Genomic DNA, 20,109 nt, shown 5'->3' with positions numbered 1-20,109 from the left:
GGCCCAGTCGAATGAACCTCGAAAGTTTGGGAAATCTCCCTCTCCATTCGACCGAGCCTTTCAGTTCAAAAGTCCCCTGGTCGACCGAGCCATTTGAGTCCTGGTCGACCGAAACACTTCTGGTTGACCGGACCTTTTGGGTTGCTCCTATTTTTTTTACCGCAGTTAATAATTAAGGTTAAATTGTTTTAAGTGTCATTAAACTTTTCCAACAATCCCTAATAGGTCCCCAACGGTCAAATATTTTGGTATGTCTATATATGCTGTTTCATTTGGGAAAATTAAGGGTGATTAGCGAAAAAGGATTAAAGATTTCTCTCCCAAGAAAAAATACCCCTTTTGATTCGTATTGCTTATACCCTTTTTACAAACACTCTAGCTTACCTCTTAAAGTTCAAAATCAGTTGTAAGTACTTTGAGTGTATATTCTAAAAGGTTTTTGCTCTCATTGTTTGAAGTGTTTGAATCGATTTTTCTCTCGAGAGCATAACCTAAGTTTTCTTAGGATGCTTTACTAATAAGCCTACCCTAAGAAGACTTGTGGTAAACTTCCGAGTGTTGCATTATCATTGCAATATCTTTGGAAGTTTGAATTTGTTTTTGGTTTGCAAAAACATATTTCAAGCTTACTCAAATATCTTGTGGAATTTATTGAACTATTTGTGAAAAGATATTTGTGCTTGTTATGCTAATCTTTGTGGTAATATTTATACAAGTATATATATATCATTTTCCGAAAACAAAGATTATCTATTTTGCAATCCAAGCATATACACATTCGTGTGATTGAGATATTCTCTGATTGATATTCTTGAGGCTTGCTTGGTGTTATGTGTAAACATATTTGATTGAATATTTTGAGATACACAGAATATTATTGATACACTCACGTACTCATTATATTAATAGAAAACATTTTTGAGAGTTAAACTACTTAGACCACATTGAGCTTACATTATTAAATCATCTGTGGTGTATGTGTTTGTGCGCATTTGTGGTACAAATCTGCTTTACATGAAAGCACTCTTATATTGTACCTTTTGATTGTATATCTGAGAGATTCCAGGCGTGGCCTAAGGGGGCGGTAATCCAGCCTGGTAAGGATTGGTAAAGGTTGAGGTCAGCCCTGTGGTAATTTGACCTGGTCTGTATAGGTGCCACTCCACCCGTTTAAGTGAGCAAGTTATTGTGATAATCCTTGTGCTGGTTAGCCAAGGCGGGGACGTAGGCAGCTGGCCGAACCTCGATAACATATCTGCGTGTCATCCTTTCATTACTGCTTTCTGATGCTTGTATGATTATTTAACTGCTTTATTTAATTTCTAGTATATTTACATTATTTGCACTAGATTGACCATAGGCTTGTGAACATACTGCTATTAGGAGGAATACCTAGGAGATAAATTTTAAAAATACCAATTCACCCCCCCTCTTGGGATCACGGTAAAGCTAACATATTATTTATTTTTTATTAACATCACTTAAACTTTTTCAAAAATACCAAATGTGTTTCAAACGATTATATTTTTTGGAGTGTTTATATATACTCCTTCATTTGGTTTGATTAGCACTAATTAGTAAACATCATTAGCAATATATTCTCGAAATTTTCAAATACCCATTTTTCATATACAATCTCACTGCTTCCATTCTTACTCATCCTCTTTGTTGAAAATCATTTAGTAAGAGTGTTTTAGAGATCATACTATAGGCTTACACTCTTATTGCTTGTATTTGATTAAGATTGATTTTATTGAGAGTAAGCTTTGAGTTTTCCCTTATGATTTCGTTCATAAGTCATCTTTGTGAAAACTCTCTAGAGCTCGTGAGTCTTGCATTATTGTTACAAAACTCAAGAGCTCGTATTGTGTTTGTTTGTGAAATATCTTTACAAACTAATTCCAAATATCTCTTGTGCTTGATTTTTGAGAAAAAAACATTTTTGAGATATTTGCTTGTGTGTTTAAGATCTTTGATACTGCACCTTGTGATTGATATTGTTATCTTGATTCAAAGATCCTAATACATACACTTTCACATTCTGATCGCTATACTTGTATTACTTTGAGAGTAGTTATTTAATCTACATTGAGCTTGTCATATCCTATCATCTGTAGTGTATTGATTATACTGGTACAAATCTATTTATTAGAGAAGCACATATTTTTGTACACGAAATTTGTATTGATAACTTGCTGTATTCCATGCGTGGTCTGAAGGGGCGATATGTAAAGGATGAGGTCAGCCCCGATAATTTGACCTGCTTGTAATTGGTGTTGCTCCACCCGTTAAGTGAGCCGTAGTGGAATCTTTGTGCCTGTGAGCCAAGGCGGGGACGTAGGCACATTTGCCGAACCTTGATAACATATCCGGTGTTATATTTACCTTACTTGCTTTACTATACTTTGCATGCTAGATTGATTTACTTGTGCTAGTTTAATTCTTTCATATTTATTAGTTTATTTTATGTATGCTCTAGATTGACCCTAGGCTTGTAAAATACTGCTGCTGGCTATTTGATTTAGGAGAGAAAAATTTTAAATATCCAATTCACCCTCCTCTTAGGATTATAGTAAAGTCAACAATTAGTATCAGAGTTAGGTTGCTTAGACTTAATCGTTAATTTGCATAAAGATCTAGATGACTCATCATATTGTAACCCCTTTTCCTCAAGGACCCTCTTCTACACGTCTTCCTGTTTTCAACGGTGTGAATTACACCTTCTAGAAACAAAGGATGCGCATATACCCTCAAACTATTGATTGGAAGGTGTGGAGAGTTGTATCTAAAGGAAATTTTGTTCCCATAAAAATTGAAGATGAGTTTAGAGTCCCTAAGATAGAGAAAGAATATACTGATGATGATATGAAAGCTGTAAGTATAAATGCAACTGTAATGAATATTTTATACCGTGAACTTGATATAAATGAGTTTAACAGGGTTATGGCATGTTCTACAGCCAAAGAAATTTGGGATAAGTTAGAAGTCACTTATGAAGTACTAGAGATGTCAAAGATAGTAGGATTGATATGTTGACTAGTGAATATGAAGCATTTAGGATGAACACTAGTGAGTCTACTCAGAGCATGTACACACGATTCACTCATATCATTAAATATCTACATGCATTGGGCAAGACATATCCCATATATGGGAGGATTAGGAAAATTCTTAGGGGTTTGTCACCTGTGTGGGAAGCTAAGGCTACTTCCATTACAAAGGGTAGAGACTTAAAAGCTATGTCCTTAGATGAACTGATAGTGTCACTTATCACATGCGAGTTGGCCATTAATATGAGAGTAAATGAGCAAAATAGAATAAAGAAGGTGATTGCTTCGAAAATACTAGCATAAATATTTGTGTGGTTGAACATATTGTTATTCATATTAATATGCTGAAAATTTTGTAAATCTTATGATTTGGTTTCATATTTAGGAATCTCAACATTGGTGTAGTAGTTTGCTGAAAATAGTTTTGTGGTGATTAGAGTATTTAGAACAGTTGAGAAAAATAAATAGACTAAACTTCTACGTTAAATTTTAAAATACCCAATTCAACCCCCTTTTGGGATTACACCTTTACTTTCATTTTTATCCATTGAAGGAATAAAAAAGAAGACTCTTGTAAAATTTCGAAGAATGCTTAAGAACACACAATGAGCAATCAAGAACACTCAAAGAACATTTGAGAACATTCAAAGTATAATAAAAAATATTTTGACAAGCATTCAAAAAATATGTGAAGAATAACTATTGGCCTAATAAGGCTTACAATTCTTATTTTGATGATAACAAATCAAATGATATATTTAATATGTTTCAAGTAAAAATTTTCAGGAAAACAACAGAATTCAAGTGTATAAGAAAGTTCATGGATTACAAAGAGCATGAAGAATGAAGTCATATTGTGAAAAGCTCAAAGGAAAGAATGCAACTACAAAGATGGTGGAAGAACAAGTTTTGAAGACTAGATTATACTTTTAAGGATATTCTCAAATGTAAGTACTTCAAAGTAAATCTCAAGTATAAAGAAATTTGAAGCTCATAAATATTCAAAAATATGTTTTTATATATATACTCTAAAGAATATTTCTTAAATCCATAAAAAAAAAAAAGGTTTAAGAAAAGAAAATTTTTTGAAATAATGAAGTTTTTAAACATATTTATTTCAAAATATTTGGAAAATCAAAAATATATTTTTTAAACATATATACTCTAAAAAGTATTTTTTTTTTAATAAATAAAAAGGGCTTAAAAAGAGAAGATTTTTAAAACCATGTTTTTAAACATATTTATTTCAAAATATTTGAAAATGAATTTTAAGAATCTTTGGGAGTAATGGATGATTTCAAAAAAACTCTATAAATAGTTCTAATCTCAAACATTTTAAATTAGAGAAAAGAAAGTACAAAGAAAGAGAGAAAGAACTTTGATGAAATATTCAAAAGAATTTTGAAATTGAGAAATCCTCTAAAGTTTCCAGATCAAGTGCTTTTCAACAACTTTTCTGATCCAGAGATATTCAAAGGCTTTTAGATCAAAGTAAGTTTTTTTTTTTAAAGGTTTTAGATCAACTAATCTTCAAGTATTCAAAATTTTGTTTTCAAAGGATCTGAAATTCTTTTAAGATAAACTCTCTGATCTGAAATCGATTTACACTCTGAAATTAAGTTTTCCAACGATCAAAATTTTTATCTTCTTTGGAAAATTATTTGATAATCCATACCAAGTAATTGAGCTTGAAATTTCTTATATTTAAATTACTTTGAGGTATAAAGTGAGCTGATTGGTGTATTAATTCACTCTACTGTGAGAGTTCTCTTTTGTACACATATTCCTTCGTTATCTTTCTTAAACGATTCTAAGTTATTGAATCGTTGAACCAAATAAGGGGTTGTTATTTGGAGAGGCAGGCTCTAGCCTAATTGAAGGAGTGCATTGTAAGTTGGTATTGTTCCACCAGGTAAAGGAACTGAGATAGTGAAATCCTTTGGTGTTTTTTCCAAAGGCGAGGACGTAGGTTGTGTTGAAGTCGAACCTCGTAAAAACTCTTGTCTCCTTCTTTCTACTTTAATTTACATACTTTATTTGCTTTTGTTATAAAATTTATGAGTGCAGGTTGCAGGAATTAAATTAAGTTCTTGATCAATAGAAAGTATGTTTTGATTAATCTTTTGCGGAGACCCAAAAGGGGAGTACGTTGATTAATTTGCGGAAATCTTAATCAAGTAAAGTGAATAATAAAAGGTTACAGGGAAAGCAACGGAAGCCTAAATGTTATTGATTGATTGATTACATTGATTGAATTATTATTTTAAATTCCAGTTTTCTTAAGTGTTGTTATATATTGTATTTTGCTGGGTTATTAAAATTAGAAAACTTAAAAATCAAATAAAATTAAAAGATTTCCAATTCACCCCCCCTCTTGGGAAGCTATTCTTCATTTCAATAACCAAGAATATTCAAATGAAAATTCAAATATTCAAAACATACTTTAAAGAAAAGGAGAAAGCAAAGGGAGAGAGTAAGAGAACATACCTCAAGAGAAGCCTCTTCTTTCCAAGTGTGAGGAACAAGGAAGGGAGGTATTTATAAAGAAAATATGGCACATACTATGATGCTTTGTGAAGGACCCACTTGATAAGCATAGCTCATGAGGCAACAAGAAGTGAGTATGACTCACTAAAAATGACCCATCTACCGAGCACCGCTCATGAGACCCGAAGAGGACTACTTGATGAGCACAACTTTAAGGCAACCAAGAAGTAAGCACAGATCATGAAAAATGGACTATCTGTAACCACTGCTTATGAGGACCAAAGATGTTCACTTGATGAGCATAGCTTATGAGGCAATCAAGAAGTGAGCATGACTCACAAAAAATAGCCCATATGATGAGAACCACTCATGACGCTCGAAGATGGCCTCTTGATGAGTGTAACTCATGAGACAAAAAAAAAGTGAGCACAACTCATGAAAAATAATTCATTTGATAAGTAATATTCATGAGGCCCGAAGATGACCATTTGATGAGCATAGCTTCCGAGGTAACCAAGAAGTGAACACGACTCACAAAAAATGGCCCATCTAAGGAGCACCACTCATGAGGCCCAAAGATGCCCACTTGATAAGCGTAGCTCATAAGGAAACCAAGAATTGAGCACGACTCATGAAAAATAACCTATCTGATGAGCACCACTCATGAAACTTGAAGATGCCCACTTGATGAGCATAACTATTGAGGCAATAAAGAAGTGAACACGACTCACCTAAAGTGGATCATCTTATTAGCACTGCTTACAAGACCAAAGACACCCACTTAACAAGCATAATTTATGGGATAACAAGAAATAGGCAGATAAAATAACCTACTCAACAAGAAGCTGCTCTACAGAAAAGTACAATGCTTAACAAAAGTTGCTCAGCAGATAAAAATACTTGCTCAATAAGAAATTGCTTTGTAAAAAAATATAGTGATTGTCGAAGGCTATTTAAAAGATAAAACTATCTGCTTGACAATAAACTACTCTGAAGAAGATACAACCACATGGAAAAAAGCTACTAAAAAATAAAAGGCAGGGGGGGGGGGTCGGAAGTTGAAAGACTCAATTGGGTCAAACTAGCTCAAGTGAAGCCACAGCAGAATATATAATGGTTGGAAAAGTCCCAGAATGGCTCGAATTCAATCGTGCAATCTCAAATGACTCAAATTAAGCCAAAATCTCTCAAAATGGCTCAAATAAATCCAAGCTCCCCTAAAATGGCTTGGAATGAGCTAGGTTCTCCTTAACAGGCTTGGACTAAGCCAAAATCTACAAACTAGCTTGGAGTAAGCCACGTCTGCCTTAGTTAGCTTGGATTGAGCCGAAGTCTACCAAACTGGCTCTGAGTGAGCAATGTTCTTCTTAAGTACTTGTATTGAGCTGAAGTCCCCCAAACTTGCTCTGAGTGAGTTGCGTTCTTCTTAAGTGGCTTGGATTATGCCGATGCCCTTGAAACTGCTTCAGATTGAGCCATACTATCCAAAGGTAGCTAGGATTGAGTCGAGGTCTCCAAAATTAGATTGAATTGAGTTGAAGACCCCTAAATTGGCTTGGATTGAGCCATACTCTCCTTAAGCAGCTCGGATTGAGCGAAGGTATCTTAAAGGTGACGTGGACCAAGCTGTGTTCTTTGAAGGCAACTCAAATTGAGCCGAAGTCTCCTAAATTCAGATTGGATTGAGCCAAACACTCCCATATGGCTTGTACGAAGCCAAAGTCTCTTAAAATGGCACACATTGAGCCTTGATTTCCCTATATGGCTCGAATTGAGCTAGGTGACTCTAACAATGGCTCATACTAAGCTAAGTTTGCCTAAATGGCTCCAAATTGAGTCAAATAACACATGAAACTGCATAGATTGAGCTAGAGCCATCTGCATTAGTTAAGCATCCCAAAATACTCTGGAGTCAAAGAAATATAACTCAAAAACTCAAAATTAAAAAGGAGGAGGGGGTGGGGGGGAACTAATATGACATAAAAGTAAGATTGGAAAAAGTATATTAATAAAAGACAAAAATCAAGGTTCTGCAATTATCCTTTAATAACTACCCTTAAATCAAAATGAAACCCCCCACCATAAAAATAATTAGCTAATAAGTGCCGAATTCAAAAGGGGCATGCCACCCTCAACAAAAAAGGGGCACTCTGAGATAAGGTAAGGGCATCTCATTCTCATCCATTTCTTATTGTTGTAATAATCATATCCTCCTTCATTCCTAACTTATGCATCATAAGGATCGCTTGAGTACGCCCCGGATCCTCCAAGCCTCTCTTATTTGATTCGTTACAGGTGGCCACCGTTGGAGATCAGTACACATTCTCTAACCAATTTTTAGCAGCAACATTTATAATTTAGCTATTTTTATTCATGTGTTGTCAATACACACACACATACACACACACACACACACACATACATGCACATACATATATACTATTTTAATAACAATATCAATGTCCAATGAATTAAATATATAAGTTGATAATAATATAGAATCTACTCCAATAAATTAGGTAGATAATTTGAACTTTTAATGTTGAAAAAACACTTTTTTGATAACTTTAAGATATAAAGTCTAGTAATTTAAAAATTGTATTAGTATGTTTAATGATAATAATGATAGGCAATATGAATCAATAAAGACATAAAGAAAGGTTCCATAAATAACAAATAATAATAAAATATTTTAATAACAACATCAATCTCTAAGATTCAATAAATTAAATATATAATTTATAATAATGTAGAACCTATTCTAACAAATTAGGTAGATAATTTAAATACTCAATATTTAAAATTTTGTTTACTTTTTTAATCATTATAAGATATAAATTTAATAATCTAAAAATTGTATTAGTATTTAAAATTATAATATCCACGTGCACGCATGACATCATATCAATAAATTTTATTTATTTGTTCATTGCATGATCATAGTATATTGATAAATCAATGCATGCTTAAACATTTGTTAGCAAATACTTTACTTATTAGTAACATAAAAATTTATATTTTAATATTATTGAATTAAACCCATATGTTTTGTATTAGTCATAATAAATTAGATAGAAAAAGAATAGACAATAATTAATTAAATAAAAATTTTGAATTGAGAACTAATCTTATAAGACTCGGAAGGTTGAAGGCTGATTAAATTTATATGGATTTATGTATTATATATATATATATATATTGGTGGAAAGTAGGTTAAAATAAAAAATGAAAAAAAAAATGGAGCATGCTGTAGCCCTTGGCACATTGACACACAAAAAAGGGGAATATATATATCCCTGGTGCTAACAATCGTCTCACCCAAGTAGATGGATTTTTAAAAGATAACAAGAAAATTCAAATAAAATGATCATCTATTGTTGTTATTGTTTTAATAATAAGAACAACAACAAGCTTTAATTTTCAGTAAGTGAGACTAGCTACATGAATCTTGTCAAAACCTGCTTACTAGATCTAACGCCTTGATGGGGATGACCATCTAGAGAATTTGTTTAATTTATCCTTTATCTTACACATTAAGGTTCACAAAGTCGCCACTAACACTGTCTATCTAGATGTGGTTAAGATCACCTAATTACTATTAATTAATTGGTCTCTAGTTAATCCTAAAACCCATGGAACCAATAGTCTTTAGTCTACGTTCTAGATTTTTCTTCGGAAGTTTAGTTATGTGAAGGGAAGGAATTAATTCCCTTTATACATTCATCCTTTTAAATGGTACCGCGTTAAGTTTAAAATGTTCAAACATTAATTAATGTCGCTTTTTGAATCTTTGTTTAGTTAGGTTTCCTTTCCTTTAAATATTGTTCCACCTCAAACCATCGGGCAACCCATCATTGTTTTGAGACATCTCTCACCTCAAGAACCGTAGGAAGAATAATAACATGCTCTTTGGGGATCCATCGTTAGATTTATTAATTAAATTTTATATCATTGGAAAACATGATTTCATCGCATGAATCATACAACATATGTCATCATGTTTACACATAATCATATTCATGTGAATATAATTCCATAGACGAAAAGGGGTGTCTAATGAGTTTATTTACCATTCCATTAATATTGTTCCATCTTACAATCATCGGGTAACCTGTTAGCATTATATGGTTTCCTTAACTTGAAGAACTGCATGAAGAACAATATCATGTTCCTCGAGGATCCTTCATCGAATATATTAAATGTTTTTAGGGTTTTCAAAATATTCAAGACATGCTCATGTAAGATAATAAATTAAGGTTGTCTCACAACGAAGTAAATCATGCCATAACATAACACCTACATATATGTTATCAAAATTCTGCATAAATTCTCAATTATTCACACTATTGTTCACATTGACTTTTGGTCTAAGTGAATCAATTGTAAGTAGTGCGCAAAATGGAAAATTAGGGCCCCCAAGGCTCAGGATTTTGTATTTTTATTAAGCTTTTATATTCTTATTAAAATTAAGAACTACTCCAAACACTTAGGAAACCCAAAAAATAGAGTGGGAACACTTCTAAAATTTTTTGGTATTTTATAGGATTTTTTGTTGTTGCTATTTTTATGATTTCTTAACAATTTATAAAGGAAAAAAGAAAACAAGGGAAAACAAAAGAAAAGTTAATAAATTAAATTTAGTGAGGTTATAATCCTAAAATCTTTAATTCTTTAATAGACTCGCCTTTGAGTTATTGGTTAGAAATTTAAAGGCAAAGACTAAAATATGCATTTTCTAAATTAGGAATGATCAAATAAAATAAAATTAAATAATAAATAGTAAATAAATAAATAAAAATTTAAAAAATTATTTAAAATGAAAGAGGACTATTTTTTTATTTTTTATTGTCCATATCCTATTTTGGTGATTTTTTGGAAATGTAAAACTATTTTTCTTCAATTTTTAAAGTGAAAAATAAATTCTTTAACTAATAAAAATAGATTAAAAAAATAATGAGAGTGGTCAATCGGTTCGAACCATCTTAAGTAGGCATGTGTGGTGTGTGATGCACAAGGGAACCCGAGCAAGAGCCATCTTCTTCTGTAGTTGGGTTTTGGCCTAAGGGGCTACAACCCTTTTGGCCTCTTTTCGGCCTATTTCGATGTCAGAATGATGTTGGACAACACACCGTTGGACTCCTCGTGGACTCCATAATACGTTTCAACCATCAAAATTTTCAAAAAACCATTTGATCACAACTGTTCATGTTTGGTCATGTGCTACCGACTATGATGCATTCTAGGGCTAGTATGTTTGTGATTTTTACCTCGTTCAGACTCTCTAGTCCTCTACTCACCTTTTTTTTTAGCTCTTTCATGGAGTTATGCACATAAAAATTAGTTTTTTTTTTCCAAGACCACTCCTTCCCTTTAATTAATTAATGATTGGGAACACCAACCACTTGTTTTCTTACATTCTCACTGTTTTAGGCCTCCTTTGGCACATGTCTAGGTTCAAATTCTTAGTTGTACTTCGTTTTTGTACTAAAACTAGGTTAGTATGTCAAAAACACCATCATGCTTTAATGAACAATTTGATATAATAAAAAACCCAAAAGTTCATAACTTTACAGTAATATTTGCCCAAAAATGCAGCTTTACCTCGTGTATTGAAGAGCACACAAAGGATTCACCTTTGGTGTTCTTGAAATCTCATTACTCATGCATGCTTAAACTCATGAACCATTAGCGAATGAGGCTTAGCTTGATTCTCTTGAGGTCTAGGTCACTCCTACCGTTAGATGATCTCTTATTTCTCCTAACTTGAACCTGAAACCTTCGAGCTCCTAGCTTTGAACCTTCAAGCTCTAGGGTTCTAGGTTTTCTTTCTTATTATACTTTCTTCCTCCTTTCTTTGTTCCTTCTCTCTCTCTCTCTCTCTCTCTCTCTCTCTCTCTCTCTCTCTCTCTCTCTCTCTCTCTCTCGTTTCTCTTTTACCTTTCTTTGGGGAGTGAACATATGCCTCCTCCCTTATTGTTGTGTCCCCTTTTAAGGCTTAAGCTCCTTTAAATAGAGCAATGAAGAAACATCCCTAATTCAGATGTATTTTCAAATGACCTACTGCTATGTTACTTCTTTTTCCCTTCCAAAAATGCCCTTCAATTCAAATCGATCTAACTTTCATGTCCAATGGAGGTGTTTGGGCTCTCTTTCGGTCTTATCCTTATCCAATTTTCAATTAAATTGAGAATAAATCTCTTATTTATTTATTTATTAAATGAGCATTAAATCAAAAATTTTGAGCGTTGTGCTACTCGATGTGCAAAATTAGCACATTAAAATGTAGGGAAAGAAAGGTCTATTGACCTAACAAGGTTTTTCAATCTATTTTGGTGATAACAAACAAAGGACTATTTAACTTGGAAAGGTTGAGTTTTTTTATGTTTCAAGAAATATGGTTCAAATTTGGTTTAAATCAAGCTTAAGTATGATTCAAGAAAAGCTCAAAGCATGGTTCAAGTAAAGATCAAGACTGATCAATGATTCAAAGAGAATCTAATATATTTGAAGCTCAAGCAAATTTTTCAAAGAACCTCAAGAGCAAAGAGAGAACTCAAGCATGTCTTATGAAGGCTTAGGAAACATATTTGTAAGTATTTCAAAAGTTAAAATATTATTTGAAATATATTTTGAAGCTTTTTCAAGAGATTATAAAGATTTAAGGACCTATTTAAGTATATTGAATTAAGTTTTATAAAGATAATATGAGAGCAAATCAGTTTTAAAGAAAGATATTTTATAAAACAGGTTTTTGATAACTCAGATGACTAAACTCTTCAGTTCAGATGGCTGAAGTGAAGACTTCAAATTACTGAACTTTAAGTTCAGACATTTGAAAAATTACTTCAGACGTCTGAAGATTAAGTGCAGACGTATGAAGATTTTATGGAACAAGACAGAAAGAGACAGTAGCAGTTCAGACGTCTAAACTCGCGACTTTAGACATCTGAACCTGAAACCTCATATGTCTGAACCTTGACTTCGGACATCTGACCCTGTATCTAGTTCTATTTTTTAAGTGTTTTAGGAACTTCAGACGTTTGACCTTGAATCCTCAAATGTTTGAACACAGTTCAACGAGCAAAATTTTAAAAATCTGACTTTTTAAATTATAGCTGTTTGAACCCCAAATTTTTTAACAATTTGAGAAACTCTTTAAGGAAACTCTTGTAACAAGGAAACCTGCTTGGAAGCCTATAAATACATGGTTCTTGTTAATTAAGAATTTATCCCAAGCATTGAAAATCTCTCAAAGCTCTCTTGGTCTCAAAATCTCCTTTGATCAATCTCTTGCAAAGCTAAAAGTATTGTTGTTCTGATATTCTTGCTCATCAAATCCTGAAGAATTACTAATTTCTCATATGGAAAAAAGGAATTTGGTGAAATCTTTGAAAGCTTCAAAAGTTTATTTCATTCTTGATATTTTATCTTTTGAAGTACATAGTTTTAATTTACACTAATCTGCTCTTTGTGTGAGCCTCTTTTGTACACCAGCTTTTGATATATCTTTTGAAGATTTTAGACGATTCCAGGATGTTAGATCGTTGACCAAACAAGGGTTTATTGTTTAGAGAAGGTGGGCTCTAGCCTTGGCTAAGGAGTGGTTGTAAACAGGTGTTGTTCCACCCAGTAACGGAACTGCTATAGTGGAACCCTTCAGTGTTTTGCCAAGGGCGAGGACGTAGGCTGTGTTGAAGTCGAACCTCGTAAAAAATCTTGTGTCTTTCTCTCTTCTTTACTTTATATTCTGTACTTGTTGTTGTTGTATGATTTAAAAGTGCAGGTTACAGGTCTTAAAATGAGAAAGAAACAAAAACTCTTGATATTTAGAAAGTACGCTTTGATTAACCGTTTGCAGAAACCCAAAAGGGAGTACATTGGTTAATCTGTGAAAATCTTGGTCAAGAGAAGTGCATACTAAGAGCTTAATCAAAAAAGGTGGCAAACATTTAGAGGGAAATTAACAAAAGCACTAATGTTCTTGGTTGAGTGGTTGCATTGCTTTGATTTCATTGATTGGCTTGTTGGTTTAAAATTTAGTATTTTCAAGTTTGATTATCATTTATCAATTGTGTATTTCTTAGTACCATAAACAAAAGCTCATAAATTTATTAAAATTAAAAATAATCCAATTCACTCCCCCCTTCTTGGGAAGCTATTCCTAATTTCAATTGGTATCAGAGCCTAGTTATAGAAATTCCTAACAAGAAACTATAAAAAGATCTAATGGCAAACATTGGAGTAGCACGCTTTGGTGAAGGACAATCCTCAACCCATCCACCAATCTTTTGTGGACATAATTATACCTTTTGGAAAAAGAGAATGGAAATATATCTCTAACACATGGATTGGAAAGCATGGGAAGTCGTTATGGATGGAAATCTTATCCCCACTAAGATAGTTGATGGAAAATGTATTCCGAAAGAAAAGAAAGACAGACCGACTTAGATTATAAAATGCTTCAAATAAATGCAAGTGCTATAAATGCGTTATATTGTGCATTAGATGCTAATGAGTTTAATCGAGTCATGGCATGCAAAACAGTTAAAAAGATTTGGGACAAACTAGAAGTAACTTATGAGGGAACCGTTGAGGTTAGAGATAATGGAATAGACATGTTAACAAGCGAATATGAAGCATTCAAAATGAATTCTGATGAAACGATATCAAGCATGTACACAAGATTTACCCACATAATAAACTCTTTAAGTGCCTTAGGAAAAACCTATACTACATATGAAATGATCAAAAAAATTCTAAGAGGCCTACCCTCTATTTGGGAACCAAAGGCTACAGCTATCACAGAAGGAAGAAACCTTAAGACTACTTCTTTGGATGAACTTATAGGTTCACTTCTTACATATGAAATGGCCTTGAAAGAAAGGAATCCTGAACCAAACCATAAAAGATTCATAGCTCTAAAAGCATCTAGCTATAGCACTAGTGAAGAAGAAAGCGAAACAAGTGATTTAGATCAAGATGAGTTGGCATTCATTACTAAGAGACTAGGAAAATTCTATATAAGAAATAAAAGGTTTCCTAGAAAGTTTAATAAAAAGAAAACCGCAAAAGGAGAGACATGTAGGAAAGAAAATAAAGGCAAGAATGAGCCACCAATTTGTTATCATTGCAAAAAGTTAGGGCATATCAAACCGGACTGTCCATTATTCAAGAAAGACAAGATGAAAAAGAAGGAAGCAATGAAAGCTACTTGGGATGACTCAATATCAAGAAAAATAGAAATCAAATCAAGTGAACAAGAAATGGCGAATATATGCTTCATGGCGAATGACGAAGAGGTAAATTCTTACTACTCTTCAACCGAATCTCAAAATGAGTCTTGTAATGAGTTGTGTGATAGCTTGCCTTCTTATAAGGAATTAAAAGATGAATCATTCTCACTTCATAAAAGATTTATAAAAGTTTCTAAGAGAAATATAACTTTGAAAGATCAAAATCAAGAACTAGTGAAGCAACTTGAATCATTCAAAGCAATTGAAGAAGAAAGAAATACTTGTATTAAGAAGTTGGAAGAAGAAATAAATATAGCAAAACAAGAGTCACATAAAATTTATAAAGATGACTTGAATAGGAAGGATTTAGAACTAAATGAAATCAAAAAGGTAGTTGAGGATAAAGAAAAGATTATCTATAATTTTACCAAAGGTAAAGAAAACTTTGAAAAAATGATTGGACAGCAAAGGCTTCATGGGAACAAAGAAGGAATAAGCTACAATGGTAAAGCAAATAAAAGGAATAAAAAGCTATACATGGGATATTTTGTTAAGAAAGCCAAGTTTTATGCTAGTACTTCATCAAATAACAAACATGAACACATCACTTACTATATGTGCAAGACTAAAGGTCATGTGATGTTTAATTGCCCATTAAAAAGAAAATATGTTAAAGTTCAAGGAGAATGGAAAACAAATAGTGGAACCAACAACAAAACAAATAAAGTCAAAAGAATTTAGGTTCCAAAAACTAACACATATTATCCCTCATTGTAGGTTTGCCTTATGACAACAACAACAATGGACAAATGGCACTTGGACAGCGGATGTTCAAGGCATATGACCGGTGACAAGATCAAGTTCACTACTTTAAAACAAAAGGATGGGGGATACGTCACCTTCAGTGACAATGCCAAAGGTAAAATTGTTGATTTCGGAAAAATTGGTAAAGAACCTTTGCTCACTATAGATAATGTGCTGTTAGTAAAAGGACTAAAACATAATCTTTTAAGTATTAGTCAACTAAGTAATAAAGGGTTTGAAGTAATTTTCATGAAAGAAAAATGTGTTATCCAAAATCCTAAAAATAAAGAAATCTTGTTTATGGCTCATAGAGTAAATAATGTTTATTGCATAAATCTTGAGAAAATAGCACATCAAAACATAACTTGTTTAACAGCTATGAAGTAAGTTGGTTATGGCATAGAAAGTTAGGACATGCTAGCATGGACCTACTATCCAAATTATCTAATAAAAATCTTGTAAAAATATTACCAAATACTAAGTTCATAAAAGACAAGATGTGTGATGCATGTCAAAAGGGAAAACAAGTAAAAACAAGTTTTAAAAAGAAAAAAATTCATATCCACCAAAAGACCCCTAAAACTCTTGCACCTAGACTTATTTGGTCCAACTAGAACCTTAAGTTTAGGTGGAAAACAATATGCTTTTGTAATAGAAGATGATTATTCAAGATTTACTTGGGTAATCTTTTTAGCAAACAAAGATGAAGCTTGAAACAAATTAATAACCCTATGCAAGAAATTACAAAATGAAAAAGGCTATAATGTAACAAGCTTTAGAAGTGATCAAGGAAGAGAGTTTAATAATAAGGAAGTTGATAATTTTTGTAATGAACATGGAATAATTCACAATTTTTCAGCACTTAGAACTCCACAACAAAATGGAGTTGTCGAAAGGAAAAATAGAACTTTATAAGAAATGGCAAGAACAATGCTTAATGAAAATAATTTACCTAAATATTTTAGGGCAGAAGCTATAAATACAACATGTTATATAGTAAATAGGGTATCAATAAGATCAAAAATAGATAAAACAACATATGAACTTTGGAAAGATAGAAAACCTAATATTTCATACTTTCATGTATTCGAATGTAAATGTTTTATACTTAATACTAAAAATGATTTAGGAAAGTTTGATGCAAAGTCGAATGAAGGTATCTTCCTAGGTTATTCTACAAATAGTAAAACATATAGGATTTATAATAAAAGAACTTCTACAATTATGGAATCAATTCACATAACCTTTGATGAATCAAAAAATCATAACACTAAAGATATGAATGATGAAAAAGATGATTCTTCACAAAAAGAAGAAGATCTTGAAATAAAAGAAGAAAAGAATGATGATGCTCCAAATGATAACCTTACAGAAAAAATGAGTCTTCCTGAAGAGTGGAAATATGACAAAAATCATCCAAAAGAACAAATTCTTTGTGAAACAACAAAAGGGATAACCACTAGAGCTTCACTAAAAAATATTTGCAATCATTATGCCTTTTTATCTCAAGATGAACCTAAAAATATTAAAGATGCTTTAATGATGTTTCTTGGATTATATCTATGCAAGAGGAACTAAATCAATTCAAAAGAAGTCAAGTATGAGAACTTATACCTAAACCCAAAGATAAATCAATCATATGAACTAAATGAGTGTTTAGAAATAAGAAAGATGAAAATGGAATTGTTGTAAGCATAAAGCTAGGCTACTAGCACAAGGGTATAATCAAGAAGATGGAATTGATTACGATGAAACCTTTGCTCCTATGGCAAGGATGGAAGCAATTAGGATGCTTTTAGCCTATGCAGCCCATAAGGATTTTAAATTATATCAAATGGATGTGAAGAGTGCATTCTTAAATGGATATATAAATGAAGAAGTGTATGTTAAACAACCTCCAGGTTTTGAAAATCATAAAAATCCAAACCATGTATTCAAATTAATTAAAGCTCTTTATGGTTTGAAATAAGCTCCAAGATCTTGTATGAGAGATTAAGTAAATTTTTACTTAAAAATGAATTTACAAAAGGAATGGTTGACAGTACTTTATTCATTAAATCCAAAAATAAAGATATGCTAATTGTTCAAATATATGTGGACGATGTTATATTTGGAGCTACAAACGAAGATCTATGTAAAGAATTCGCCACATGTATGCAAAAAGAATTTGAGATGAGTATGATGGAGGAGCTAAATTATTTTTTGGGATTACAAATAAAACAAGCTGAAAATGGAACTTTCATAAATTAAACTAAGTACATCAAGGATATGCTCAAAAAGTTTGATATGGAACAAAGCAAACCCATAGGAACTCCTATGAGTACAGCCACAAGTCTTGATAGAGATGAAAAAGGAAAACAAGTAGACATCACCCACTATAGAGGAATTATTGGTAGCTTACTATATTTAACTGCTAGTAGGTCAGATATTATGTTTGGTGTGTGTATGTGTGCTAGATTTCAATCAGCCCCCAAGGAATCTCACTTAACAGTCGTCAAGAGAATTCTTAGGTACTTGGTAGGATCACTTGTTCTAGGTTTATGGTATCCAAAGGACATTGATTTTAATATGATAAATTACTCCGATGCTGATTACGCTGGATGTAAGATTGATAGAAAGAGTACAAGTGGAACATGTCACTTTCTAGGACAATCCTTAATATCATGGTCCTCAAAGAAACAAAATTCTATAGCTTTATCAACCGCTGAAGCTGCATATGTGGCAGCAGGAAGTTGTTGTGCACAAATCTTATATATGAAACAAGAATTAAAAGATTTCAATTTAGAATATAAAACAATACCGATAAAGTGTGATAACACAAGTGCCATAAACATATCTAAAAACCCAATTTCACACTCAAGAACTAAACATATAGACATAAGACATCATTTTTTAAGAGACCATGTTCAAAAAGAGGATATAATTCTTGAATTTATAAATACAAGTGATCAATGGGCTGACATATTTACAAAACCATTAAGTGAAGAAAGATTTATACATATAAGGAGAGAACTTGGGTTAATACATAGCAGAGGAGTGTATTAGAAGTGAAATTTCAAAATTTTTATGCACTTCAAACGTCTGATGTTCACATCCCATACGTTTGAACACTGTAGCAGAAGAGTTCAGATGACTGAACCTAGGACTTCAGACGTTTGAACTCATACTAACTTTTAAAATTCCAGTTTTTAAATCTTCAGACATCTGAAGAAAATCTTTAGACATATGACGTCGTGGCGTTTATATATTTTTTGCACACTAAACCCTAACTTCATACTTCTGAAGTTATTTGCTTCATTCATCCGAACTTCATACTCTTCATTTTCTCTCATTCTCACTTCAATCCAAAGCATTTATCTTACATAGATTTACCCCACAAAACCTAGGGCATCCAAGATTTCGTGTCTTCATGCCTCGAATCAAACAGACTGCGAACAAGGGCTCTTCATCAGGAAGGGAAACTTAAAATATTGATAAATGGTTAGTTGCTCCTCGAGCTCGAATCCATTATTGAAATTCTTTGAGTTCTGTAGAACCAATCTTAGGTAAAGTCTTGGATGTATCCTTCTTTGCTATTGAATTTCCAGATATCTTTACATTGTTTCGTGATATTGGATGGCTTGATTTTATCACTCAACAACCTAAAGGTTGTTTTCCTTATTTATTCAAATTTTTTTATGCAAATATGACATATGAAGATGGGATTTTTTCTTCCGAAGTTAAAGGGAAGAAAATACTATTGAATTCTGAAATATTATCTCTCGTTTACAAAATTACTCCAGGAGAATTTAATTGTCCTATGTTTGCTCAATCCTGGATCTTAGAACAAGGATTTACTCCTGAAGCTTTTCTTCCATCAATCATGACAAATGAACCCGTCTATTTTGCACATCCTTCATTGTACAAGCAACTGAATTTAAAAGGCCGAATTCTCCATAAACTAGTTTCAAACAATATCATACCAAAACAAGGCTCCTTTGATCATCTTTCTTATATCGAATGCTTTGTTCTTTGGTGTCTACTTAAAGGCAAGAAATTAGACTTGGCTAGTTTGATTGTTCGTTGGATGTGGACCAAGTTGGAATCAAATCGAGTTATTCTTCCTTACGGAGGAATTCTTACTCTCCTTTTTACTCACCTTAACATTACCAATATCTCTGAGTTTTTCATAAAAAGAACTCGATATGATCTTCTTAATGAAACTTCTCTCAAGAAAATGGGATATGACAAGGGAAGTTCCGGATGGTATTTGAAAGCTGCAAGGACTACACATGCACCACCTGCATCTACAACAGCTTCAGCTTCAGCCTCAGCCTCTGCACCAGTATCAACGGCTGCTCAATCCTCTTCTACACAAGAACTTGGCTCATCTCTAGATACACCTTCTTGGTTCCTATCCTTACAAAAGGATTTCTCTAGTTTTTCCTCTGAAGTACACACTAGACTTCAGAATATCAAAGAAAAGGTCACATCACTTGACAAACGGGTCACTCATATAGAACAATATCATGCCAAATCCTCTAAAAGAAGTGATC

This window comes from Malania oleifera, chromosome 2 (genome assembly GCF_029873635.1).
Source record: "Malania oleifera isolate guangnan ecotype guangnan chromosome 2, ASM2987363v1, whole genome shotgun sequence".
NCBI lineage: Eukaryota > Viridiplantae > Streptophyta > Magnoliopsida > Santalales > Ximeniaceae > Malania > Malania oleifera.
Note: the sequence above shows the minus strand (reverse complement) of the source record.